A 27,635-nucleotide genomic window follows, 5' to 3' on the forward strand; every position below is an offset into this window, starting at 1 on the left:
TAAGATCTTCGACATAAGTCTTTGAAAAACAGAAGCAGCCGATTATTAGCCAAAGGGCAGTCTGGTACAAAGAAAAACACCAAATGGCTTGATGAAAGATGTAAGATCCTCGGATTTCTCAGCTAATCTGACTTGATGATAGGCTGAGGTCAAATCAAGTGTTCAGAAATCTTTGGCATAACCTAGCAAGCTCATCATTTTAGTAATGTTAGGAAGGGGAAACCTTTTCTCAATCACTTCCTTATTGAGTTTTGTAAGATCTACACACAATCTGATTCCCCGAGACTTTAGTGGCTACTATTACAGGCGCCACCCACTGCGAAGCCTCAAAAGTCTCAATTATACCCTTGTTCAACAGACAATACAATACTGCCTTCACTGACTGCTGCAAACTAAATGGTACGTTCCTCACTTTTCAGGAAACAGGTACAGCATAGTCTTTCAACTTAATATGATGCATGCATCCCTTTACACACCCCACCTTATCAGAGAATGCATCAGGAAATTCATGTAGAAATTCCTCATATGCTTGATATGCAGAATGTAGCAGCAAGTATGCGGAGACGATGTGGTCTCATGGCTAGAGCTGCTGACTTTGAACCTGGGGAACCAGGTTTGAGCCTCCATGTCGGCTCAACATCCTGTGAATCTGGGCAAATCACTTAATCTCCCTGCGCCTACCAAATAATGAATGTGTCCTTGTGTAACGTGACTGGTGCTCATGTAAAGTGCTCCAATACCTTCGGGTTGAGTTCACGCTATATAAATCTGCAACAACAACAAAACGTATGCAGAAGAAATGAGGCAAATAGATTGCAGTGCCTCACATGTTGAAGCTAGATGGTGCTCGTGTAAATTAATGCTCACGGCTAAAGACGATGCGCGCTTTAAAGCCTGTAGCAGGTCGGGCGCTGCAGTGATGAGGCAACAGAATGCAGGGCCGCACACTTTGAAATGGAAAGCCTTACCGTGCGCGAGTTGAATAATACTCATGGTACCACTGATTGAAAAGCAACCACGAGACAGCACACAATTGTGTAGAATGGACTTGAGACAGTGTGCGTATGTTTTGAAGTTGTTTGAAAGATGCGAGTGGTAGAGAAGACGGGTCTCATGCAAAGGTGGGTGATGCTGCCCCGAGAAAACAGTGGCGTAAGAAGAGAATATCCCAAAATAATTAGGCCTGGGCGAAGCACTACGCTACGCTCGCGTAGTTTGCGAAGTTCGCGCTACTTCGCACTACGCGAACTGCACGTAGCACAGTGCGAACACGCGTAGCGTAGTGTTGCGTAGTGCTGCGGTCATTTTTTGCTTGCTCGCGGTCCTCAACGTCAAGTTGGCGACCGCGAGCAAGCAAAATGACATCCTGGCGAGACTTTTTCCTTGTTCGCGATCGCGAGCATGGAAAATAAACCTCCCGGCGAGATTCACAACGCGAGAAGGTCAGGTTTCTCATTGCGAGGGGTCGCGTATGCTCGTGACCGCTCGCGATGAGAAACTACCAGTTCGCGTTGAGAAAGCTGCAGCTCGAGGAAAAATCTACTCGAGCAGCAGAAAACTACAGCTCGCACTGTGCAAGAGTGGTAGAGAAGACGGGTCTCATGCAAAGGTGGGTGATGCTGCCCCGAGAAAACAGTGGCGTAAGAAGAGAATATCCCAAAATAATAAGTTCAAAAACTAAGCAGCTTATAGGGAATAAGTAAAGCACATAACATAGCAATACCTTGAGGTGCGATGTTATGTAGATGATGAGCAGGCAAGCAAGTGTTGACGTTTCTTGAAATTTTCTCCTGGTCATCACCGAAAAGTGAAAATAGACACCACAGTCACAAAGCCAATAAGGACAGTCAAAGATGAGAGACGAGATATACAGGTTTTAACACATACATTCTGATTTTACATTCCATAATAAAGTATAAACTAAGGGAGTGAACAGAGGGGAAGGAGAATACCAACTACACAATAACTTAATACCACACTCTCCTATTTCTTCAGCAGCAAACCGGGCCTGCAGATGGGCTAGTGAAAGAGCAAAGTATGTGACAGCCCAAACTTTGTCTTACCCTCATTTACACAATAGCCTCCTTCTTTTTTTAATTAGGTTTTTATTGGGAACTAAAGAAGGGTAACATAATTCAGAAAGAGCCCTATGGCCTTTTTGTTGCAGATGCTACCCTTCCAATCCATGTATTTGCAATGGGAGGCATCTGTTGTGGGTTAGCTGGGAGAAAGTTTGGGCACTGATGTCATCATGCTGCAGAACATAGACTCCAAAGAGGTCCCTGGTATATGTACTCACTGAGGTTCCAGTATCAGCATTTGGAGATCTGGCTGCCATGCTGTGAGGTTGGTGGTCTTATGCTGTACATCCTGAAATTATTAAATGAACTTGCACCCATCATCACATGGGCTGGAGTGTTATTGGCATCAGCAGATCACTCTCTGGGTGATTAGTAGAACATGTATGGAACAGTAGTATACCGCAAACCTATGAACCCATCTTTATGAAATGTGTGTTTGAATACTGGTCACTGTGGATTTGTCAGTTGTTATGGCAAAGGATACCGCCAGATTTCATATACATTGTTGGTTGCTGTCACACAATGAGAATTGATAACTGACCCTGATGAAACCAAGCAAGAGGTTGGTCATAATCAAATTAATATGCTGGCGATCTATGTGCGTTGTAAACCTACTGGTGGTCTGAGGTTTTACAACTGATGTTTCAGACCTGTGGGAGAGCAGGAGTGTGTGTTGGCAGCTAGTGGGCTCTGACGCTGCCAAGGAAGCTAAAGACCACAGTGGCTGGTAAAGGACTTCAAAAGCTCATGTTTAGCCCTGAAGTTCTTTGTTTAACTTGAAGCCCTGTGGGATGCCTGCCTTCTTCTGCGACGTCACACATTGTCATGCACATGTGATGCGTCATGCCATCATCAGCCGTTTTAGATTTTGAAAGTAATCTTTCCCATTTGTGACACTTAGCAGACTCAGAATTTGTCAAGTTCTTCAGGACCTGTCTACACAATTCCTGCATTATATTTAAATGATTTACAAAATGTAGCGAGGCATAGCACAACAATGTATTTGGCGATTTCCTGATTCCATGGTTACGGTCCTGTTGATAACTGGTGATTGTGTCAGAGAAGATCAAAATTCATGCCTCTAAAAGTCAATTATGTATTTAACAGGGCAGCAGCAAGATTAATCTTTGTGAAGAAGGTACTTTGAAATATACAGCTGATGCTCAAACAATCCTTATAGGGATTTTACACTAACTAAAAAACTAAACAGTGTTCACTGAATACATAATCTTGCCAATCAGGATATTGCTTAACCTCTGAATGATTACTATAAGTTGAACAGTGCGGTATGAAAGGACATACACAATATGCAACTGATTTACACTCAAATGAATTCACAATTAATTGCTTATTGTGGATTTATTATTAAGTACTCTGTAGTAATTTACGTGATTCCTGTGCTTGTTGCAATTTTATTTTATATCCTTGATGGAAAGGATACAGTGGGCATAAAGAGGGGTTGAAGGGGGGCGTGGTCTCGCCGCGGACGATGTGAGTCGCACATCGCTGAGGCTCCGGGCCGCCGCCGAGGAAAACAGCCTTTAAAGCAGGGCAGTGGCTGCGGAGATGATTCAGCTGGGTGGGACCGGCTGGATATTGAGAGCGGGCAGCTGCCGGGCGCCTTGGAGACTCCTGGCACAGGCTGTGGCGAGCAGGGGCGACATACGAGGCGAGGCGCCGGCGGGAGAGACCGCGACCGCCATCTTGGCTGCCCCGACCCGCCGCGCGGTGGTGTGCTGTGCCTGGCTGACCCGGGAGGAGTACCGCTGGAGGAGCTGCGCGGCCGTGTGGCAGAGCAGCGGCGGCATCGAGGCGGCTGGGGCCGACGACGAGGTGATTCGAGGAATATCGGGCTCGGGGGACGGGCGCGGCCGCCATCTTGTGGTCTGCGGCTGGCCCTGGCCCGTAGCTGCGGCTGCCCGCCTCGGGGCGCCAAGGAGGAGGCGGACCGTGCTGAGGCCTCGGCCTGGAACTTGGTACTTGGAGCGGATTGCTGGGGCTGCCCTGGGGACACCTGGCCATAACTTACACCCCACTGCATACGTGGAGCTGCTGTTGCGTGGCGGCGCTGCGGGCCCTGCTGCTGGTGACTGGGGCCCCTGGACTGGCCCGGCCGGGCCTTGACCGAAGCGTCGTCCTGCTGGCTTGTGAGGACATTGAGCCTGGAGGCGCCGGCCATCTGTGGAGCGAGGAAGCGAAGAGCCACCGAGCAGCCACGAGCGGAACGGCGGACGACTCCTGCAACGACCAGAGCTGGTAGGCCGGGACCTCCCGGACGACCTGGGTGACCGCTGGGGATCAGATCGGAGGCGGGGGCCCGAAGGTGAAGGCGAACGACGCGGGGTGTGCGTGTGGCTGTGGCCTGGCGGGCGCCGGGGGCTGTGCGAAGCTGGCCGCCACCTTGACTCACCTCGCGGGAGAGGCCTGGCCCACACGGCGACTGGACCGGGGCCTGGGCCGGGGAGGCGCTCTAGAAGGAAACGCGCCCAGAGGACGACCGGCGCCCTGATGACTGTGTCCTACTGCTTGCGCCCGCAAACCTGGAGACGGTAGACTAACGTTGGGCTGGGTGAGGTCCGCTACCGCGCCTTGGCCTGGGAGCCTGCTGGTGGCGCTCGCTACAGGCGTGACGGCCATTCCTAGCGCTGGAGGGCCTCTCTTGGACAGCGTGGGAGCTCGAACCTGGGGCAGTCTAGCGGCCGCATCGCTACGTGGAGCTGGGCCTCGAGAACCTCCTGCGTTGCGGCGCTGTCGTCTGCGCTCACCCCTGCGCCCCTGTGGTTCTGAGCCGGGAAGGTTGGGGCTGAACATTCGCCACACGACTGCGGGCCCCTGAGCTGCTGGGGGCTGCTACCCCCATTCACTGTGAGGCCGATCCTGAGCGCGGCCACACCATGACCCGTACGAAGCAGGGGAAGGAGCCGCCGGCAACCCCCAAAGACGCCTCGGTCAAGGACTTGTGGAATAAGCCTGCCACAGCATCACAGAGCGCGGAGCCATCAGGGGCAGGGGCCTCGACAGCCCCCGTCACGCAATCCTTCATGACGGCATTCATGCAAGAACTTAAGTCGGAAATTGGGTCCCTCCGCACTGAAGTCCAGGCATGCGTGAAGGACCTTCGGAAGGACGTGGGAGAGCTGGGCGGCCGAGTGGATGACTTAGAAAAGACCCTGGATGCACGCACGGAAGACCAAGAACATCTATGGCAAAGGCTGGCGACCTTGGAAGAACAGCATGTTGAGCTCCAGATCAAACAGGAGGATTTGGAAAATAGGGGGCGCCGGAACAACATACGCATCCGGGGGGTGCCGCCTGGGGCAGAAGGGGCAGATATTATGTCCTTCGTGGCGGACTTACTCCATGACATCCGAGGGGATGACGACACTTCACCGCCCACCCTGGACCGCGCCCATAGGGTTTCAGGGCCGATGGGGAGACCGGGCCTTGTCCCTGACATCTTGACACGGGTTCATTTCTTTGTTGAAAAGGAAGCCATTCTAAAGGCGGCCAGAGGCAAATCCGAAATCCTCTGCGGAGGGAAGCCCATTCAACTGTTTCAGGACTTGGCCTCCACCACTCTCCGGCGACGTCGGGACTTCAAGCCCATCACTGACAAATTGAGGGAGCTCAACATCCGCTACCAATGGGCCCATCCCTTCGCCCTCATGTTTCAGTGGGAGTCCAAGCGGCGGGTGCTGCGCTCATACCGGGAAGCGGCCCAACTCCTGCAGATTCCCGATTCACCGCCGGCCAGCCCCGCGCGGCGCCCACCCAGACTCAGAGTCCCGGTGAAGCCGCAATGGTCCACAGTGCGACGCCCTAGACACCCATCGTCGCCGGAGGGCAGCAGGGCCTCCCGGGACAAGCAGGACATTATCGAACATATCAAATCCCTGGAGGGCTCCTCCTCGCCGCTGGGCTCCCAGGCCTCTGCCCTTAAATGACCGACGCCACTGCGGATCTTCTCACCTGAATGCAATCACACAACTGAGATAGCTGAGACGACTGGAGGCGCGGCCGGCTGTGGGCTGCATCTCTCCCCCATTGCTTGCGCCTTGGACGCCTCACTCGGCGGCGCACCGCCATCTCCTCTACGGGGCGCTGTCTCTCAGGCTTGGGCGGCGGCCCGGGCTAGACCCTCGACACCATAACTTTGCGGTTCAACGATGGCGCACCCCCCCTCCTATTTCTGGGAGAGTGACATCTCCGAGACAGCCTGTGCCGTGGTGCCTGGCTACTCTCTTGACTGGAATGGGCTCTTCCGGCCCTGTTGGCCGACTACAGGTTTACATGGTTGTATTTGTTCTTATTTGCTTCCCTCAGTACCCTCTTTCCTTCATTCCCCTTGGCGGGGGGGACATGTGTATGGGTGGGATGCTCAAGCGGGAAGTGCCCTACTGGGGATTCTATGACAATGACTACCTCCCCTCCCTGGAAGATTCTCTCTCTCAATGTGAAAGGGCTCAACTCTCCCAACAAACGACGCCTAATCTGGCGCTACCTGCTCCTGCAGAGCCCCGACATCATTCTTCTTCAAGAGACACACCTCCTCAAGTCCGACGTGGGCCGGATGGCGCACCCGCGCTTCCCCCTTCAGTTCTGGTCCTCGGCTCCTTCGAAGACGGCGGGGGTGGCGATCTTGTGCAGGGCGGGGATATCCCGGGGTGATGCCAAGGTACATAGGGATGCGGAGGGGCGGTTTCTGCGGGTGGAGATCAGGCGGGGCTCCCGCGCTCTGACACTGTGTAATTTGTATGTCCCCAACCAGGGTCAAGATCTCTTCTTGCGTAGGATAATCAGGGAACACCTTGAGCCGGTGACCACAGACCTCATAGTCGGGGGGGACTTCAACTGGGTGTGGGACGCGGAGCTTGACCGATGTGGGGGCGCTTTTCACGGGGTGGGGGCCATGTCTGCGGCGGTGAAACGCTCCCTAACCGCCTTAACCTTAGTGGATGTCTAGAGGTACCACTCCCCGGGGTTGCGCGACTACACCTTTTACTCCCATGTCCACCGCACTTACTCCCGCATTGACCTCCTCCTCGTATCGCACTCACTACTCAAGGACTCCATCTCGGTGTCCCACTCCACCATCTCGGTCTCGGACCACGCCCATGTCGAGCTGCTTCTACGGGAGGGTCCTCCCCACCCGCTGTGACCGTGCCGCTGGCGTTTCCCGGACCACGTCCTCCGGGACCCAGTGGATAGAGAGGAGATCCAGACAGCCATCCTGGCATATTTCGAGGATAACGACCTGCCGGGGACCCCTCTCCCCCTTCTTTGGGACGCCTTCAAGGCCACTATACGGGGCACTCTCACAGCCTTGGCGGCCGCTCGAGCGCGTGAGGCCCAGCTCTATGAGACAAAACTTACGAGGGAGTTACAGGTGCTCGAGCAGATGAACAAAGCGCGCCCGCTGGCGACGCACAAGCGCCGTTTGGCCGTCCTTCGGGGGCAGCTCCGCGCACACAGGGTCAACAAGGCTGAGCGCGCTCTGCTTGCACTCAAGCAACGCTACTATGCGGGGGGCGACAAGGTGGGCGCTGTTCTGGCGCGACGTTTGCGGACGCGGGCAGCTACGGCGCATGTCGCGAAACTACAGAAGGCGGACGGGTCCTGGGCCGTTGCGGAATCGGCGAAGCTCCAAACGTTTCACGACTACTATGCAGCCCTCTATACTGGCGACTCCCCTGCGGCGGAGCTGGTTGCGGAGGCCTTAGACGCTTGTCACTGGGACCCGTTGAGTGGGCATCACTCCGGGCTTCTAGAGGACTCTATCACCCCGGCAGAGCTGGTTGGCGCCCTACGCGACCTCCCGCTTGGCAAGGCGCCCGGCCCGGACGGGCTCCCGGTGTCGTTCTTCCGCGCCTTCTTACCGCAATTGCAGCCGTACCTCTTGCGCCTCTTTAATTCCTTTGAGGAGTCGGTAGGGCCCTCAGCAGATATGGCAATGGCCGACATAACTCTCATCCCGAAACCCGGGAAGGACCATACGCTGTGCTCCTCCTACCGGCCCATTGCCTTGCTGAACACCGATTTAAAACTCTACACCAAAATCCTAGCTAAGCGACTTAGCCCTCACCTACCTAATCTCATCGAGCCCGACCAGGTGGGGTTTATTCATCAACGCCAGGGCGCGGATAATGTACGGCGTATTGCGCATATCGTCGGGAAGGCCAAACACTGGAGGATCCCGGCCTGCCTGTTGTCGCTCGACGCGGAAAAAGCGTTCGACAGGGTTGACTGGACCTTTCTCCGAGCAGTGCTGCGGAAAATAGGCCTGGGTCCTAAGATGGTGGCGCGCATTATGGCCCCGTATATTTCGCCGGTTGCCAGGGTGCGGGTTAACGGACAGCACACGCAACCCTTTCCCATCTGCAGAGGCACTCGACAGGGCTGTCCCCTATCGCCCCTGTTGTTCGCCCTGGTGGTGGAGCCCCTGGCCATTATGATTCGGCGGTCCCCTGATATCTGTGGTATACCCCTTCGCGGAGTGCAGCACAAGATTGCTCTCTTCGCGGACGATCTCCTTCTCACCCTCTCCGAGCCCCTGCGCTCACTGCCGGCGGTACACTCGCTACTCCGCACCTACGAACGCGCCTCTGGGCTCAAAATTAACCATGCCAAGTCCTGGGCCCTTAATATCTCGATCCCGGCCGAGGAGCTCCCAGCGATTCAAGTTTCGGCCCCGTACCAGTGGGCGGACGCGTCAGTGCGATACTTGGGTCTGAACTTGACTCCAGACCTGGCCACTTGGACGCAGGCCAACTGGCAAGAGTACAAAACCTCTGTCCTAGCTGACCTGCGGGCGTGGAGGGCCTTGCCGCTCTCCTGGTTGGGCCGCCTTAACACAGTGAAGATGTCGATATTGCCAAAGGTCCTCTATCTATTTCAAACACTGCCAACTCCGATTTCGGAACATCAAATACAGGGGCTCCAACGCGAGCTCAACGCGTTTGTGTGGGGGGGGAAAAAGCCACGGTTCTCTAATAAAATCTTGAGTCTCCCCCGGGACAGGGGTGGCCTGGCCTGCCCTAACCTCCTCGAATATTATTGGGCGTCGCATCTTCGCTGTATCCTGGAGTGGGGGGCGTGGGAGAGTGAGAAGGTGTGGTTCCACATGGACAGGGCAGTCACCTGTCGCCCGCTATGGGACCATGCCTGGCTTCCCCGGGCGGCCCGACATCGCAGCGCTTACATGGCCGTCCCTACCAAAACGGTCCTGGAGATCTGGGATAAAGTGGCGGTGAGTAGGGGCTTGACCACCTTTCCATCCCCACACACCCCGATTGCGCGAAATCTGCAATTCCCGCCGGCATGTCGGACACCTCACTTCGCGAACTGGACAGAGTCGGGCTGCAGGACGATACGGGACCTGTTTCGCGGTGACACTCTCAAAACTTTTGCACAGTGCAAGCAGGAGTTTGGGCTCCTGGACGGTGACAAATACCAATATCTACAACTGCGGCACTGGATACAGGGCTCGTCCCTGACGCCGGCGGCCACGCGACCCTACACGCAGTTCGAACAGCTAGCGCGGGACTTCGGCAACTACAAGGGGCTAATATCTCGCATCTACAAGGTGCTGCAGCGCTCGCACCGGCTTGACCCCCACCCATATCAGAGGAGATGGCATTCCTCTACTAGCTCGGGCGTCACCCCTGCCCAATGGGCCCGGCTTTGGGGCGACATCCCTAAAATACTACGTAGCATCCCCCAACAAGAATCGGCGTACAAAGTAATGACCCAATGGTACTACACCCCCGCCAGACTCCACAAAATGTTCCCCAATTCCTCTCCCCTGTGCTGGCGTTGTACTCAGGCACAGGGAGACTTCATACATATTTGGTGGACATGCCCACTTCTGAAAATCTTTTGGAAAGAGGTCCTCAGCCATGTAAAAAGGGTACTCGGGTTCCCCCTTCCGGAGGATCCGCTGGTGGTCCTTCTGGGAATTAGACCAACAACCCTGAGAGCCATGACGGGTCGTGATCGGCACCTTAGCCTCCATATGCTGGGCGCTGCAAAACAAACAGTAGCCCTTTACTGGAAGAAGCCAGAGTCGCCCTCCGTAAACGTGTGGTTTACTCGTCTGTGGCATGTGGTGGCGATGGAGTCTCTCACGGCGCGTCTGCAGCTTCGAGACGCCAAATATAAGAAGCTCTGGAAGCCCTTGGTAGACTACCTGGGGCGGCTAGAACGTGCTCGCTTGCAGCCGCCACGACTTCGAGCCCTGAAGCTCTTCGATGACGTGCTAGATCCCACAGACCCGGGGGGGTTCTGGAACCCCGCAGGGGGTGTATAACATAATCCACTAGCGAAAACCGGCCCGGAAGGAGGGGAGGAGACCTTGCTGTTAGCGGACTACACCCTGGAAGGCCCCCATCTCCTGGTGATAACCGAGCGCACATCTCTTCGCCCTCGCCATGACTGTTGCCCTTTGCGATGGTCCACACCCCCTCCCTTTTCCCTTGTTCTATCCCCCTGGTTGTTTGGTCGCCGCATTGGCAATCTTTGATGCAGGGATTGGGGCGATATCCTCGCCCCGGCATGGCGGCTGGATAGTGGGGTGGAGGGTCTACCCCTAGTTACGCTTACAGCGGGAGACATGCCGGAAGCCGACTTGCATATTGCCCTGTACATCATTGATGAAAGATACTTGACTTGTACAGCGTCTCTTCTAGGCGATATTCTCTATCACATGCTGTGACTCTTACATTGCACGACTGGGGCGCCCTTGCAGTCTTACCCTAACGCTACCTGCCCGGCTGGCCCGGGATGAGTGTGACATTTTGTTAGCCATGGTTTCTGGCCTTTATGAGCTGTCTCTGCAGGGTTGCTGGGCGGGAGGTTTACTGAGGGCTTAACGCCACTAAGGCAAAAAGCCTCTGAGAGTAAATGTCTCTGTGGGGGCCGGTTTCTGGGCTATGGATAATGTTCCTTGTGCTAATGCATATGCCTTTATTCCTGCCAATGATTAGTCACCTGCTGCCGGCCATTGTGGTTGTAGGCGAACAAGCTGTGTATGGACTTTTGCACGACCGTTAAAATCAATAAAAGTTGGTTCAAAAAAAAAAGAGGGGTTGAAGACCAAAATGGTGGGTTGGTTAAATATTGAACTGATTATGTTTCTGTATTGGTGTTCCTCTTTACTATTACCTGCATTGTTTTTATTTATTCTAATTTGCTTCACAGGATTAAAGTAATTTCTGAGTGAGTAGAATACATTAGAACAAGGATGACCAGCAGGGAAGTGTCCAAATTTTCAGGAAAAACTGTGAGATAAATCTATGTACAATGATTCTCAGTGAAAGTAATTTTCATAATCAGTGGCTATCCTGAAAATCTGGCTTGAATCGAGGCCTTCTGGACCCCTGTTCAGAACCTCCGCTTTAGAACAACAGACCATGACTCAATAGTTTTGACCACTGGAGGGACAATTCTCCCTCTAATATTTTCCATCCCATTGGCGGAGCATGATTGATGTGCTGTGTGAGGGTGCAGTCTGTTTTCCTGAGGGGGCTTGTCTGCCTGTCATGCTTCTCCGTTAGAAAAGTTTATTTAGGCCTTGAGGGGTATTGTTTATGTACATGAGCATGAACTTTCTATCCATGAAATAAGGTACAGAGAAAAAAGGAGCTTTATAGAAAATTCTATCAGAAGCATGTCATTGTTAACACATATGCTATACATTTTTTTCTCACTTTTACATTTGAAATATTTTTATTGGGTTATTTCAGCCTAAACCACGAAGCCAGAACAATGCCTGTCTGAACAACACAGGCATATTCACAGACACCTAAACCACGCCTAGGCCTTTACCATGCATATGCATGGTTTAGATATCCGTGGTAGTTAGAGCTCTAGTCCATGGGCGGAAGAGATCTGGGCGGAGGGGCGGAAGTGAGCTGTTGAGTAGGAGTTCTGGGTGGAGGGTCAGAAGTGAAATGGTGAGTAGGAGATTGGAAGTGAGATGGTGGGTAAGGTTTTTTACTCTGAGGATGTTTTTAGGGTGGGAGCTGGATTGTTGGGACAAGGGATATTTTCTTGACTGGGGGTAGTTTTGTGGGCTGGGGTGGGTCGGGGTAGTTTTGTGGGTTGAGGTAAGTTTTGTGGGCTGGTGGGTCAGGTGTTTTGTGGGCTGGGGGTGGGTCGGGCAGTTTTCTGGGCTAGGGGTAGTTTAGGGCTCAGGGCTGGGATGTGTTTTAAATATGGGGTCAAGGTTTTAGAGTTTAGCGTGGGGGTGGTCTGAGCCATTTTTCACGGCTGGGTGGATGGTTGTAGGGCTCAGGGTAATGGGCTAGGTGTTTTTTAGGTCTGGGGTCAAGGTTTTAGGGCTCAGGGGCGGGTTCGGAGTAGATTTTCAAGGCTTGGGCCGGGTTTTAGGGCTCAGAGCACAGGGGGCTGGGGAGGGATTTATTTTTAGGGCTGGGGTCTGCTTTTAGGAGTTAGGGCAGGGGCTTTTGCTATTTTTAGGGCTGGGGTCAGGGTAGCACTTGGGCATATGACTGGGTTTTCTAACTCAGGGTGGGAGCTAGGGCATTATCTTGACCACGCACATAGGACTCAGGGCGGGGGCTAGGGCATAATCTTAACCACGCATATAATTTTTTTTTTGTCCTCATTCACCTCAGAAAGGAAGATAAAGCAAGGAATCCATTGTTTCTGTCCTTATTTTCAAGAGAGGATATTGACCATTAATCGGGCATACTACAGTAGACACCCGCCCCTCTGCAGCTTTCTCTCTCACACGGTGAAAAACACCAAAACTGCATTAAATTTTAAAAGTGTGACCAGACCCTATAGCAGTCAAAAAGTTTATTTGCTGGTGTAATCATTGGACATTATTTCAGATCTTGTTTGCATAGCATAGGGTATTAGTAAAGTACTTATAGCAACCCTTCTGTGGTTTCCAACCACAGCTGTAATAAATTCCAGAATGCTTTCTTTTTTGACTTTTTTCCAGATAGATCCATCCTGGACATATACACGAGAGACTCCAACCATTCTGCATGTTGAGGTGGTACATTGCTCACCCATTCCGACATATCTCTCTCCTGGCTAAGAGCATTGCATAGAACAACATGTCTCTAATACTGCTCGTGTATTCATCCGCAACACCAAAAATAACCAGGAAGAGGCTTACCGTTATATGCCGACCCAATATACCTGATATTGTCGTTTCCACTCTACTCCAGAAATCACCAATTGCGGGACATTGATAAAACATATGTACTTACGAGGCATCTTTAAACCCGCATTTGGCCATGCTGGATCGACTTTTACATTTGAAATATTTTTATTGGGTTATTTCAGCCTAAACCACGAAGCCAGAACAATGCCTGTCTGAACAACACAGGCATATTCACAGACACCTAAACCACGCCAAGGCCTTTACCATGCATATGCATGGTTTAGATATCCGTGGTAGTTAGAGCTCTAGTCCATGGGCGGAAGAGATCTGGGCGGAGGGGCGGAAGTGAGCTGTTGAGTAGGAGTTCTGGGTGGAGGGTCAGAAGTGAAATGGTGAGTAGGAGATTGGAAGTGAGATGGTGGGTAAGGTTTTTTACTCTGAGGATGTTTTTAGGGTGGGAGCTGGATTGTTGGGACAAGGGATATTTTCTTGACTGGGGGTAGTTTTGTGGGCTGGGGTGGGTCGGGGTAGTTTTGTGGGTTGAGGTAAGTTTTGTGGGCTGGTGGGTCAGGTGTTTTGTGGGCTGGGGGTGGGTCGGGCAGTTTTCTGGGCTAGGGGTAGTTTAGGGCTCAGGGCTGGGATGTGTTTTAAATATGGGGTCAAGGTTTTAGAGTTTAGCGTGGGGGTGGTCTGAGCCATTTTTCACGGCTGGGTGGATGGTTGTAGGGCTCAGGGTAATGGGCTAGGTGTTTTTTAGGTCTGGGGTCAAGGTTTTAGGGCTCAGGGGCGGGTTCGGAGTAGATTTTCAAGGCTTGGGCCGGGTTTTAGGGCTCAGAGCACAGGGGGCTGGGGAGGGATTTATTTTTAGGGCTGGGGTCTGCTTTTAGGAGTTAGGGCAGGGGCTTTTGCTATTTTTAGGGCTGGGGTCAGGGTAGCACTTGGGCATATGACTGGGTTTTCTAACTCAGGGTGGGAGCTAGGGCATTATCTTGACTACGCACATAGGACTCAGGGCGGGGGCTAGGGCATAATCTTAACCACGCATATAATTTTTTTTTTGTCCTCATTCACCTCAGAAAGGAAGATAAAGCAAGGAATCCATTGTTTCTGTCCTTATTTTCAAGAGAGGATATTGACCATTAATCGGGCATACTACAGTAGACACCCGCCCCTCTGCAGCTTTCTCTCTCACACGGTGAAAAACACCAAAACTGCATTAAATTTTAAAAGTGTGACCAGACCCTATAGCAGTCAAAAAGTTTATTTGCTGGTGTAATCATTGGACATTATTTCAGATCTTGTTTGCATAGCATAGGGTATTAGTAAAGTACTTATAGCAACCCTTCTGTGGTTTCCAACCACAGCTGTAATAAATTCCAGAATGCTTTCTTTTTTGACTTTTTTCCAGATAGATCCATCCTGGACATATACACGAGAGACTCCAACCATTCTGCATGTTGAGGTGGTACATTGCTCACCCATTCCGACATATCTCTCTCCTGGCTAAGAGCATTGCATAGAACAACATGTCTCTAATACTGCTCGTGTATTCATCCGCAACACCAAAAATAACCAGGAAGAGGCTTACCGTTATATGCCGACCCAATATACCTGATATTGTCGTTTCCACTCTACTCCAGAAATCACCAATTGCGGGACATTGATAAAACATATGTACTTACGAGGCATCTTTAAACCCGCATTTGGCCATGCTGGATCGACTTCCTTTCCCCATCTTTGATAACTTCTCCGGTGATATGTACGCCCTATGGAGTGAAAACAGGTGGTTTCTTCTTAAAAAAGCAGATTTAACTTGTTGGTAAAGTGTGCTCATAGCTACTTGCCAGATATTTTGCAGCTTCTCTCGCGGCAATTGATCTCCCCACAATTCTTCGGCTAAGGTGAATTCTCCGTCCATAATGGCGTGTAGATGCCAGTACCATAGTGCTACTTCCTTTTTTCCTGGTGGTTTAGTTACCAGTTGATCTTCTAGGGAATTTCCGATTCCTAATATCGATTTTTTTTGCTTTGCTCCCAGCTTTTCAATTGCAAGTATTTGAAAATAGAGAGAGTTCCCGCCATTATCTCATTTAATTTGTGCAAAGATAATAGTTTACCTTCTAGTGTCAAGTCGCCCTAGATTTTAATATCAGCGAGTTTGATTGGTGTTGCCATTTTGTCCTTAAGACATTCTGGGGTACCTGGTGACTCCCAGTTGGGGGCAAAATATGAAAAATAATCTAATTTCATAATGCTTCTAATTTGATACCATACTCTTGCCATTGACTGTAGCACTTTCAATGTAACTTTTATTTTAAATTTGGGGTCCCCAAACTTAAAGAGAAAACCTTCTGAGCCTATCTGGCACTCCTTTAGCATAGCTGTATACATTCTACCTATCATAGATATATCCGGGATTTTTGTTTTGTAAGCATTCTAGAATTCTTTAATTGGAAAGCCCAAGCGTAGTATTGGAGGTCAGGCAGGGCTAAACCTCCCTTCTCCCTTCTCCTCCGCAGTTTTTTCCAAGGTATTCTAACCCCTTTATTAGCCCAGATAAATGAATTTATATCTTGTTGTATTTTTTGTATGGTTGTTTTTTTCAAAATGGAGAGGTATGGAATCAAATATAAAGGTGAATTTTGATAGAATAGACATCTTAACTAAACTAACTCTACCTAAGATGGTTAATGGAAGATGTATCCAACTCTTCATTAGTTTAATAGCTTCCTTAGCCACCCTTTGTAAATTATTTTCTGCAAGTGAATTGATATGTTGAGGTATCCTGATACCTAGATACCTAATCTCATTTTTTATTAAGGAATTATTTCCTGCATGGTTCTATACCATCACTTCTGTCTTGCTTTCATTCACTGAGTACCCCGACATTTCTCCAAATTTTGTTGCTATACTTAAAATTGCTGGTGAGGCTCTATCTAAATCAGAGGAGTAAACCATAAGGTCATCCGCATATAGCGCAACTTTCCTGACCCAGTTTCCCTGATGAAATGGTGGATTGTAGGTTGTATGTCTAATTTTAAAAGCAAAGGGCTCCCTATAAAAATTAAACAAAAGCGGGGAGAGAGGGTAGCCCTGTCTTGTACCTCTGAAGATTTTAAAGGGCGAGGATAATCTTCCGTTTACTAGGACCCTTGCTACCGGTTTTTCATAGATTAACCTGATTGCTCTACAAAAATTGTCTCCCAAGTTGTATCTCTCTAGTACTGCGAATAGATAAGACCATCTCACCTTATCAAATGCTTTGGATGCATCTAATGTAACTATAGCCAAAGGGGTATCGAAAGATGTTGCAAAATCGGTTGCGCCTATAAGCTCATACGTGAGTTCGTGTAGATATCTTTCCCTTACAAAACCTCTCTGATCTTAATGAATTACACTACTTGCAATTTTTGATAATCTATTTGCTAAGATTTTTGTAAAGATTTTGTAATCGGAGTTTAAAAGAGAGATTGGCCTATACGACTCACATATTGTTGGATCTTTTTCCGGTTTTAAAATAAGGGAGACTGTGGCCTCACTCCATGACTCTGGTAGTTTTTTTCCCTGGCCTAATATCTCATTCATCACCACTGTCAAGAAGGGAGACACTGCCTCTACTAAGATTTTATATAGCTCCGTTGGTATACCGTCTGGACCGGCCGCTTTACCCCTTTTACTGGTTAGGATGGCCTTAACAACTTCCTCCTATGTGATTTCTTGATTGAGACTATTTTGTTGGTTGGCATCTATAGGTTTGGAACATTCCGAGAGCCAGCCCTCTATCTCTTCATTTACTAATTCATCTTTTCCCTCCTTATATAGATCGCCAAAGAATTCTTTATAGGCCTCATTGATCTCAGCTTTACTACTCAATCGATTGCCAGATTGAGCTTCTTTGACTTCTTTAATTCTATTCTTTGTTCGCTCTGTCTTAGCTTTCCAGCCTAGGAGTTTGCCAGCTCCCTCCCCGTATTCAAAATGTGCTAGATTACTAGCATCCCACCTTTTTTTAATCCGTACTCGGAGGGTCTCTGATAGTTGGTTCTTCGTTAGTACCTGCTCTTTTTCTAACTCTATTTTTTTTCTTCTAAGTCTGTACTTTTAATTTCCTTATCTATTCTCTTCAACTGCTCCTCTAGTTGTGATATTTTTTTTTATAAACTTTGTTTCTATAACAGGTTATCGGTGTAATCTTGCCCCTTATAAAGGCCTTTAGAGTGTCCCACACTATTCCATTTGAGGCTGTATCTCTATTGATCTCAATAAATTGTATGACCTCTGCTTTAAGATTTTCCATTATTTCGCTATCAGTTAGAATCGTGCGATCAAGTGTCCACCTTCTCTCTGCGCCTTTACTGCTATCTTTCAATGTCAGTAGAACTGCTGAATAGTCAGATAGATGAGCTGCCTTATATTCTATATTTGAAATATGTTCTCTAAAACACCAATCTACCAGAAAGTAGTCAATTCTGGACGAATATATAACTTTTCTTCGCATGCGTTTACTTCGCATGCCGTTACTACGCGGTCGTTAGTACGACCGCGTTGTTACTTAGCATACCTTTACTTCGCAATTCGGAACTACGAATTGCAGTAAGGGGGTGCTGGATGTTGGAATAGTATAATTTACTATTCCAACTCCAGTCTATGCGGACACTAGGGAAGGTGTTGGATTTTAAATCCAACACCTTCCCCCCCTTACTGCAATTCGTAGTTCCGAATTGCGAAGTAAAGGTATGCTAACTAACAACGCGGTCGTACTAACGACCGCGTAGTAACGGCATGCAAAGTCACGCATGCTAAGTAAATGCCGCTTCCCATTCTGGACCTGCTCCCATATTTCTTATTGTGAAAAGACATGCCCTGTGTGGTTCCTGCTCTTTCTCTCCAAAGGTCGCGCAATGTATGTTGGGCCATCAGAGCTTTTAATAGATTACGAGATTTAGGGGTTGGAGTTGTTCTAGATTTACTAGATTTATCTAAATTAGGATTTAGTACAACATTAAAATCCCTTCCCATATTTATGGGATCAGGGAAATCCAAAAGGTTAGCAAAAAGATTTATTAGGGGCTCGCAAACATTGTAATTTGGGTCGTAGTAACCAACAAGTGTCAAGGGCCTATCGTTTACCTTAATTTTCGCTATAATCCATCTACCCCCTTTGTCTACTCTGGTTTCTGCTATCCATATTTTTGCATGTATTTTCACTATTAATGCTACCCCTCTTATATCACAACTCTGATTTGTACAGAAAACTTGTTCTACCCAACTTTGTTTTTCAAAGAGGTCTACACATTCCTTTTTTAACAGATAAGTCTCCTGCAAAACTAGAACCGGGGAGTCTTTCAAGTATTGGATTAGTTTAGCTCTTCGTCCCTTTACTCGTAGACCATTGACATTCCAGGTTAAGATCTGAATAGCCATATCTTTTTTATTCTCACTAAAACTGAGGATCTTGAGGATATTTTTTTGATTTTTTTCCCAAATGCTCCCCACCCTGTGCCCCCCCATCCCCCGTCCCCCCACCCTTCTTACCCATCTTACCCGGGAGAACCCACCCCTGCTTCTTCTCCTTGGACATGGTGTTAGTCCAAGTTAGGCTTGGCTCTGATTGCTCTCAGCCCCATTTCTAACAACTTTACATAATCTATATGTCGTCCAAATAATGTCAAATTAATGTTAACCTATCTTTCTAATCAAAAAAGGTATTTCTTTAGCTTCCCCCACCACCTTTTATGCTTTCTAAAAGATCGTCTGCTTCCTTTATATTTCTGACCATTTGCATTTTGTTATTGTGCATAATGCGAAGTGACGCAGGGAACTTTAATTGCACATTGGCCCCAGCTTTCTTAAAATCGTCCATGTTCTTCCCAAGCTGCCATTGTCTATCTAACGTTGCTCTCGATAGATCAGACCGTATTTCAAAGGAAAAATCTGGGACTTTTAAAGATTAAAATTTCAATGTGGATAACAAGATGTTTTCTTTAATTGCGTATGTCTGGAATTTTATGAGGATTTTTCTCGGTTTCGTTCTTCCCGGATTTTTCCTAAAGGGGTCCCTGTGTATTCTCTGTATATCTTTAGCGATGACTTCCTCACTTTCTTCTATATCAACTGCTGATTTTATAAGGGCCACCACAAATGCTCTTAAATCCTCTTTTTCTTTACCTTCAGGCACATTTAATAGTCTCAGATTATATTTTATAGAATTATTTTCAAGTTGTTCAACTTTTTCCTGCAAACCTTGTTCATCCTTACGGAGTACCTGGATTTCCGCTCTGCTTCTGGCGAGGTCTTTTTTTAGCTCCTCCACTGTACTTTCAAGGACTTCTGTCCTGTCTGATAATGAATCTTTCTTTTCCAGGTTTTCGCAGAACCCCCGGATTTCCTACTGATTAGCCTCTGATACTGAAAAGCCGTTCCTAATTTCAGTGGTAAGTTCCCCATCATTGTCTCTAGAGATGTAGCAATTGGACCAACTGGGTCCCTAACTCCGGGGGTAATTGTAATTATATCCGATCGGTTTGGAGATTCTGAATTTTCCACAGTGTTCTCACATCCACCATTCTCCATCTCGCCCTTATCCTGCATGCCCTGGGCGTCTCGAGTCAAATCCTCTGTACCCCATTAAGCCAATTAAGCCCATTGGGCTCATTTAGCTCATTAACCTGACCCCCACTCTCCATATTGAGGGATCTGATATCTGCTGCGTTTGTTATTTCCTCGAAGGCACTCCCCCCGTTATCGTTATATCCTTCCTCTTTAGTTAAAGGGGGCCTTTTTAGACTAAGAATGGGCGGTTGTGCCTTAAAGAATGAGCGTAGAGAGGGAGTAACTTTAAGCTTGGGGTCTAAAAGCACTGCTTTTTTTCTGTTTTCTACCCCTTTTTCTTTTTTTAACTTCCAGCCTTATTCTCTCCCTGGGGGGGGGGGGGGGGATTTTGAGTTTTTTGCTATGATTCTTGCACTCGTTCTTCAAGAGGGGTCAATTCCACCCAAGCGTCTAAAGTCTTAGCGGGGGACCGCTCTTTATTGCTTTTATTTTTATTTTCACCCCCCCGAGTAACACCTCGCTTCCCCCTTGGGGTTCACCTATTGTTTGCCCTCCCAATTCCCTGTCCAGGCTGACCTCCACTTTATCCCCCCTACCTCTCTTAGCTAGGAACTCCTGAGATTCTTCCACTGCTGGCTTCCCCGAATTGTAGAGCCTGAATCTCCCGGGCGTGCAGTGCATGTACTGCCACTGCCGCTGCCTCCGTTCACCCGGAGGTAACCTCGTGCTGCTGCCCTGCGGCTCTTCCTGAGCTCCAGGGCGGCTGTGGTGCAGCGTGGGCCGGCGGTCCCAGGCAGGCAGGGAGGAGTCGAGAGCCGCTGGACAGACTTGTTCTTGTCTACCCGGTACACTGAAAAGGCAACATCCGAGGTGAGAGCGTTGAATTTTAACGTTGGAAACAGATCAGCTTCAATATGTTAGGTAGACATATTTGACATACTTGAAATTAGGGTCATTAGTGCGTCTACGAGTAGCGGGGGGCTGAGAGCTTTACAGAGCTGCAGCTGAAGCGTTTACTCAGCTGCCATGTTCTCCTTCACGCATATAATTTTAACCATTATGCCATTACAGCTAAATTAATTGTAAAGACATGCGTGGTAAAGGCATGCATGGTTAAGACGCTGTCATTATTAACCTCTTCAGTGCCCATGACGAGATAGTCTCGTCATGGAGCACGGTTGCGCTGTGCCCATGACGAGACTATCTCGTCATGAACCCCACCCACTAGTGCAACGCCCGGCACAGGAGGGGGAAAGGGCGTGGCACTGAAGGGGTTAAGACGGCCTTGTTCAGTCATGCGTGGTTAGGGAATTTGTGGTTCCGACATACAACTGGTATTTCAAGTTTTGATCTTCTTCACTTAGTCATTTTTGTAATTATTCTCTCCGTTTTTTTGGTACGGATGCTAGGAGAAAAAATATATTTTGTTTCATTTTATTGATTTTTTTTATTGAATACTTTAGCTTTGCAGTATTTACATTACAATAATGTTGCTTTTTGAAGTGGTTTCTTGATGTATCGGTATGGCATGGCAAGCTTCTTTTTACTTTGCAGGGTGCTGGCACAAAAAATATATTATTTTTGTTTGTTTTATAATGTGGTGATAATTAATAGTTTGTTCTGATTTATAAACTGTCACTTTATGCCCATAAATCGTCAGTCAGCTATGAGCTGATCAGTGGTGGAAAATAGAATATGGCTATATAAACTATATAGCAATAAGGAATTTTTTGGGCTAAACATAAAAGATGTTCTTTAAAAAAATAAACTGAACAAACAACCAGAATGGTGCTACCCGAACATTTTAGAACCACAACCCAGTTTTTAGGGCACAAACTTTCAAAATGTACTTAGTTCTAGAGGACATACGGCGGCGATTCTTTAATGTAACTGAAGCACTCTCAGGGAGTGCACCTCTGCCATTGAAATGGCCGCTAAATTTGCACAAACATATAGTTTTCCTGATAAAACTATATTGCACACAAATGATAATGTGTGGAAAGCGGGATTCAGTGAATATTTATCATGTGTGCATCACCAAGTAAAGTGTCTTGATTTGTTTTGAGCCTATTAAAATCTTTGTTTCCTTCAAACTTCAGAATTACAAACAAAAATAAAATGTCTTTCATTTTTGTTTTACTAACTACTGAATATGTACTGTCAATTTTCAGGTATTTACATTTTGTTGTTACAACAAAATGACATCCTATAGCCTTTCCTTTCACACTCCCTGTACCCAAGCTATATTGTTACATAATTCACTTTACTTTTCTTTCTCTGTCTGCAAAGTGAGAGGAGTTTGTAAACACCAACCCCTGGTTTAAAAAACATTAGTAGCAATTTGTCAGAAGACATAACCTGACGTTTGACCTCTGTCTTTGAAGCACAGCAAATGTGACAAGATAAATAAAGAAGACATCTTTATTTATTTATTGCTTGGGCTTCTGAGACTCACCAAAAACCTGCTTGCAACACTCCAGTGGGTTGTGACACACAAGTTGAGAAACACTGATCTACAAGCAGATCAGCTTCAGAGCATAACCTACAGTCAACATTCTGCCGGCTGACCAGCTAAACAGCGTGTATTTTTACACAGCATGAGTTGAATGTCTTTATGTACATGCTTTTAAATTTGCATAAATTCTGTCTAAAAGCTCTGCAAGAAGAAGATTGATCATTGCTGTTTGCTGGAACTTTTTTTCCCCAGACACCAACATCAAGAATTGGGATGGGACTTGTGGTTGCAGCGTTCCCTTTACAACTATGTACCTCCAAGAACCAGAATTCTTAGTGCTGGTGACTGAAAGTCACCAATAGCTGAAAGCCGCCCGACTGGCATGGAGCCCAGCTTTGGGCTTGGAGTCACCAAAAATATAGTCGGCTTAAATCTACCATCTCTGAAGAAAGGCTGAAAGAGCATGATTGAACTCTGCAGAGCAGTCTGCTAATCAAAAACAGAATTATTCTGGGAAGTACAACTGACTGCTGAAAACTGGCTAGGTTCCCTTCTGTCAGGAGCCTCAGTAATCAAATGAAGATTTTTGAAGTTGAGACAGTGTGGCTTCTGTTGGCTGCATAATTCAGGGCTGCAGGCAAGGCAGACTGGCACTGGTCCTCTTGGAGAGAATGTTTCATTACCTACAGTTTTTTATTTTGACATTCTGATATTTGTTAAGAAATTGCTGTTAACATTTTGCAAAAAGAATTAAGCATAAAGCATAATTTTCATACCATGGTCTTTCAGTAGTCTGCTTTAACGCAAGCACCTGAGTATGTACATTGTGTGAAAATTATTTCATTTCTTAAATTAACTGTCAGGAGGAGTGGAATATTCATTGTAAAACATAAAGTGTTACTATCTTTAAAAGTGGCAAATCCTGAGCAATGTATATAATATCAATTATTCTTATTTCTATTATTGTTATGGTCATTGGTCGTTGATAATAACTGTGGAAATAATTACAGTGGTAGTGACCATTCTTTAAGTTTTTAAACTCATAATATTTTTATGAAACATCTTATTCACATTTATAAAGACATACAAGTAAAGTCACATTATCACGTGTTACAAGCATGTGACACCTTACCAACAGCCGTAATCAGGCATAAGGACCCTAGTAAACCTGAACCTCATTGAGTCCCCTCTTCTGGGACTTCTGGATAAACATCCTTTCTTTGTTGTGAGAAGAAATTTGGCACAATACCACAGTGTTGCCACCAGTCTCCCCATATCTTCAGGTGTTTCTGCAGGCATCCTCAAAACATATATATTTTATCCATCTTGATGTGAATTGATCACCAAGAGACTACATACTACACCTACACATTAAAACTAAAATCAGAATGTTGGTAATAACATTTGGATAAACTCTATTTAAAAAGTTCCCAAACAGGACTAAAACTGACGCCTAAACGTACAAGAATATTTGCTAATACTATCACGGAGGATGAGCTTTCTGAAGCTCCATCCCGACTGAAGGGCTGGAATTCCTTGAGCCAGAATGGATTCACATTGGAATTTCTTTAAAGGGGCCTCCTGTGTGTCATGTTTTTGGAGGCCAAGGAGACAGGTATATTACCCAGGGACGTGAGAAAGACAGATATTGTTCTTATACACAAGGAGGGGAGGCCGCGAGAAGACTGTGCCTCATATAGGTCGATTTCCCTTTTCAGTATAGAAACCAAGCTTCTGGCAAACAGAGTAATGCCCTATATTCAGCCAGGCTTTATGCCATACAGGGTGGCACAGCATAATTTGAGGCGCTTGTTTGGATTTCTAGTGTGTAAAAACCGGATAGGAGAGCCAGCAGTATTATTATCATCACTGAATGGCGAGAAGGCGCTCAACTCCTTGGAGCGACACACTTGCTGGCGGTCCTGCAGAAGATTGGCCATTCTGCGATGAGTCAAGTTATTGTACCATGTGCCTCTGGCCCAAGTCAGGGTCAACGGGATGAGGTTGGGAGCGTTTCGGCTAAGTAGGGGCACCCAACATGGATGCCCTTTGTCCCTTCTTTTATTTACGGTGGTGATGAAAACACTGGCAATGTGGATCCGAGGTGATGCACTAGTAGGAGGCATGAAATGGTACCCAGGCTGGGGGATGTGATTTCGCTGTATGTGGACGACGTGCTGCTATATCTAGCAGAACCAGAGGTCTCGATCCTCCATATTCTTCACATGCTCAACATCTTTAGGACAAATGCATGAATCTGTATTAAGTAGAACAAATTTATTGCTTTCCTGATAATAGATGTGACCTCACCAAGTGGTTGGGAGAGTCCTCTAACATGAGACACAGCCGGCTTAAAATACCTGGGCAATTATGTGACCGCGGATGTGTACCAACAGGAGTGTAATTTGGTTGTGTATAGAGGGGTGGTGTCACACTGCCGAAAGCTCCCAGTCTCCATGTTGGGCCAGGCAGCCCTATCGAAGATGATCTATCTGCCCAAGTTCCTATACATATTGCAGAATACTCCATTTGTGAAACGGTCATGTTTTTCAGGAACATCTGCAATGTAATGGGGGCCCGGCACCGATAACTGCCTTTGCCTTGACTTGGAAGCTGATTGGCGGGGGTGGCGCTCTCCCAAACCTGAGATTTTATTATTAGGCAGCCCAGTTGCTGTTTATCAATGACAGGGCATTTGCGCGGCAACAGGAACCATTGGCCTATGCAGACAGGATGGCTTTGGGTCCAGGATAGATAACCCAGTCAGCTGTACAGGACAGGCTAAATCACCAGATTGCCGTGTCTGACCATCGTGGTAATTAAGATTTGGTGCAGAGCGACAAAGGTAATGGGGTGGAAAGAATGGGTGACGCTTGAGACACCATTATGGAACCCCTACGGGAGGTTGCAGGCCATGAAAAATGGGACCTACTGGGTATTTCAAATATGGGCGATGGTTGGAGTGAGGGCATGATGATACCATTCCCTGAGTTACAGGCACAATTTGAACTGACAGGGAGTCAATTTCTCCCATACTTACAGATAAAGTATATTTTACCGGGATCGGGGACCTCTTAAATAATATTGTGGAGGAGACACCTTTGGAGTACCGAACATTGGGGACCCACTCCATAACACATGGTTTTGCAGATATACTCAACTCTGCTCAAGAATAGCAGACCCCCAACACTCTGCAGAGCCAATGGGAACATGATGTGGAGAAGTTAGAAGACGATTCATGGGGGGGGAGGGGCTGCAGATACCCTTGGGAGGTGGCCATCCGGTCTGGATTTCAGTGTGGTCCAGCTGAAGATCCTTCACGGGGATTACTAAACAAGAACTAGATTATATAGGGTGGGGAGGATGAACAACAATCGATGACTCAGGGTGCATGGGCAGCGAGAATCTGTGGTTCATACTCTGTGGGAGTACCTTGGTATTGAGAGATATTGAGCAGCAGTAAGGGGCAAGATTTCTCCCATTCTGGAGTTTTCCCTAGCAACCACTCCCCAGATGGTAACATTAGGCATTTGGGGTGAACAGACACTGGATAGGCACAGACTCCCTTTTCTGCAATGTGGCAGTGATAGAGGCAAAGAGAGATAGTGTGATCTTGGAGGTGGGGACAACGATCCCGATGCTTTCTGAGTGGGTCTCCAGCCTGCACTGGTGCATGAGCGCGGAGGAGGTGGTATATCGGGCCAGGGGCTGAGGGGCCCATGGAAGGGTGCAGTGGTTGCTAAAAAGTGAAAAGGCCCAGTTATTGCAGGTGGTACTGTGGTGGAGGCGGGGACGGACCTGCTGGGCTGCGCTCCAAGATCTTTTTGTTGCCAGGATATGTGAGTGGGGAAGGGTGGTTATGGAAATGAAACTGCTGAAACAACTGTTATGGGAACCAAGACGCGAGTTATGGGACGGCAATGGAATGGAGCGCCTTCTTGCAACGGTTTTTAATCATAGTAATTTATTCAAAACATAATAAAACAGATTTCAAACAAAAAGAATATTTGCTAATCCAAGTGATCTTTACAGTGTAAAAAACTGAATTACACTTCGAAATGAAATGTAATGTTGCCACCTGCCTCTCCCCAGAACTTCCCAGCACCAAGCCCCCACCCCCTGGCTCTCCACCTCTCCGAGGCCCAGTCGCAGGCCCCCATAACTGCTTGGGATTTTTCTCTCTCCAAAGAACAGACCATTTTGTATTTAGAAGCATTAGACATACACTGAATGCAATTATCTTTCCCTTTGCAGTAATTTGGCACCTCCCCTCGCCGACAGAAGATGGCTGCTGCTGTTCATTTATGAAAGTGCGGTCCTTCCGGCACGTGCCTGGTGTAAAGGGTCTGGCCGTTTCTGTAAATCAAATCGTTTTGTTTTCAGTAGTAGAGTTCTAGCTTCTCTCGAAAGAAAAAAAGTATTTCTCATAACATAAAAAAGAAAAGAAATTAGTAAGTGGGTACTTTAAGGGTATTTTAAATGTACAGACGGAGAACATCCTTTACATCGCGGTTAGTACACCGCGATGCAGTTACATCGCAATCGTTACAACGACTGCGATGTTACCACGCCATGCCATTACAACGCAAGTCTTTACATCGACTTGTGCTAGATGGCGTGCTAACATTACAAATAGTGTAGTTTACTATCCCAACACCTTCCCTACTGTTAAGTGGACTGGAGTTGGAATAGTAAATTACGCTTTTCTAATGTTAGCACGCCATCTAGTGCAAGTCGATGTAAAGACTTGCGATGTAACGGTACGCGTTGTAAAAACTCGCGTTGTAACATCGTACATCCGTACAGACTAAACTTGGTGCTTTAAAGGTGTATCGCTGGAACAGACACATTAAGACTGATTTTTCGGACAGATGTGGCAAGAGGGATGATGAGTTTGATTTCTGTTTTTTGACATCCCCGAAGCGAAACCCAGCCTTGCTAGTGAAGAACAAGCAAAAGTTTCAATATGGTTTCGTTTGGGCGGTTTCCATATCGCTGTCACACACACGCACATCGACACACCAAAAAAATAAAAAAGAACACCAATGAGTCTGCCTAACAGAGATATTCCAAAGTAGAATGAAATATACACCACCACCGCCAGTTTTCCTTCGACTTTTTTCAAGTCCCTATCTTCCATTTAAAGTCTGGGGGAGAAATGGATGGACATAGACAACTGAGATTTTTTAAAATAAATAATTGAAAGCGAAAACATTTGGATGCATTGCGGGCTATGAATGCATTTTAGAATGACGTTAAAGTGCATATTGATTACATTTTATAAACTCATGAATACAACTCGACACTTGATTAGAGACACACAGTAAAGCATTTGACCTTTTAAAACCTGTCACAGCTTAATTTGGTTACAAATGAGTCACCCCACGGATGTCTTTTCTGTGATATTTCCCAT

General features: G+C 47.5%; 1 protein-coding gene across 1 annotated transcript in view; it reads left to right on the forward strand.

Annotated features, from left to right (window-relative positions):
- The window catches only part of ADCY5 (adenylate cyclase 5), a 1,541,762-nt gene that overhangs the window by 490,789 nt on the left and 1,023,338 nt on the right, over positions 1 to 27,635 (forward strand). The gene's annotated exons all lie outside the window — the stretch shown is intronic.

Source organism: Triturus cristatus, chromosome 3_2 (assembly GCF_964204655.1).
Source record: "Triturus cristatus chromosome 3_2, aTriCri1.1, whole genome shotgun sequence".
Lineage (NCBI taxonomy): Eukaryota > Metazoa > Chordata > Amphibia > Caudata > Salamandridae > Triturus > Triturus cristatus.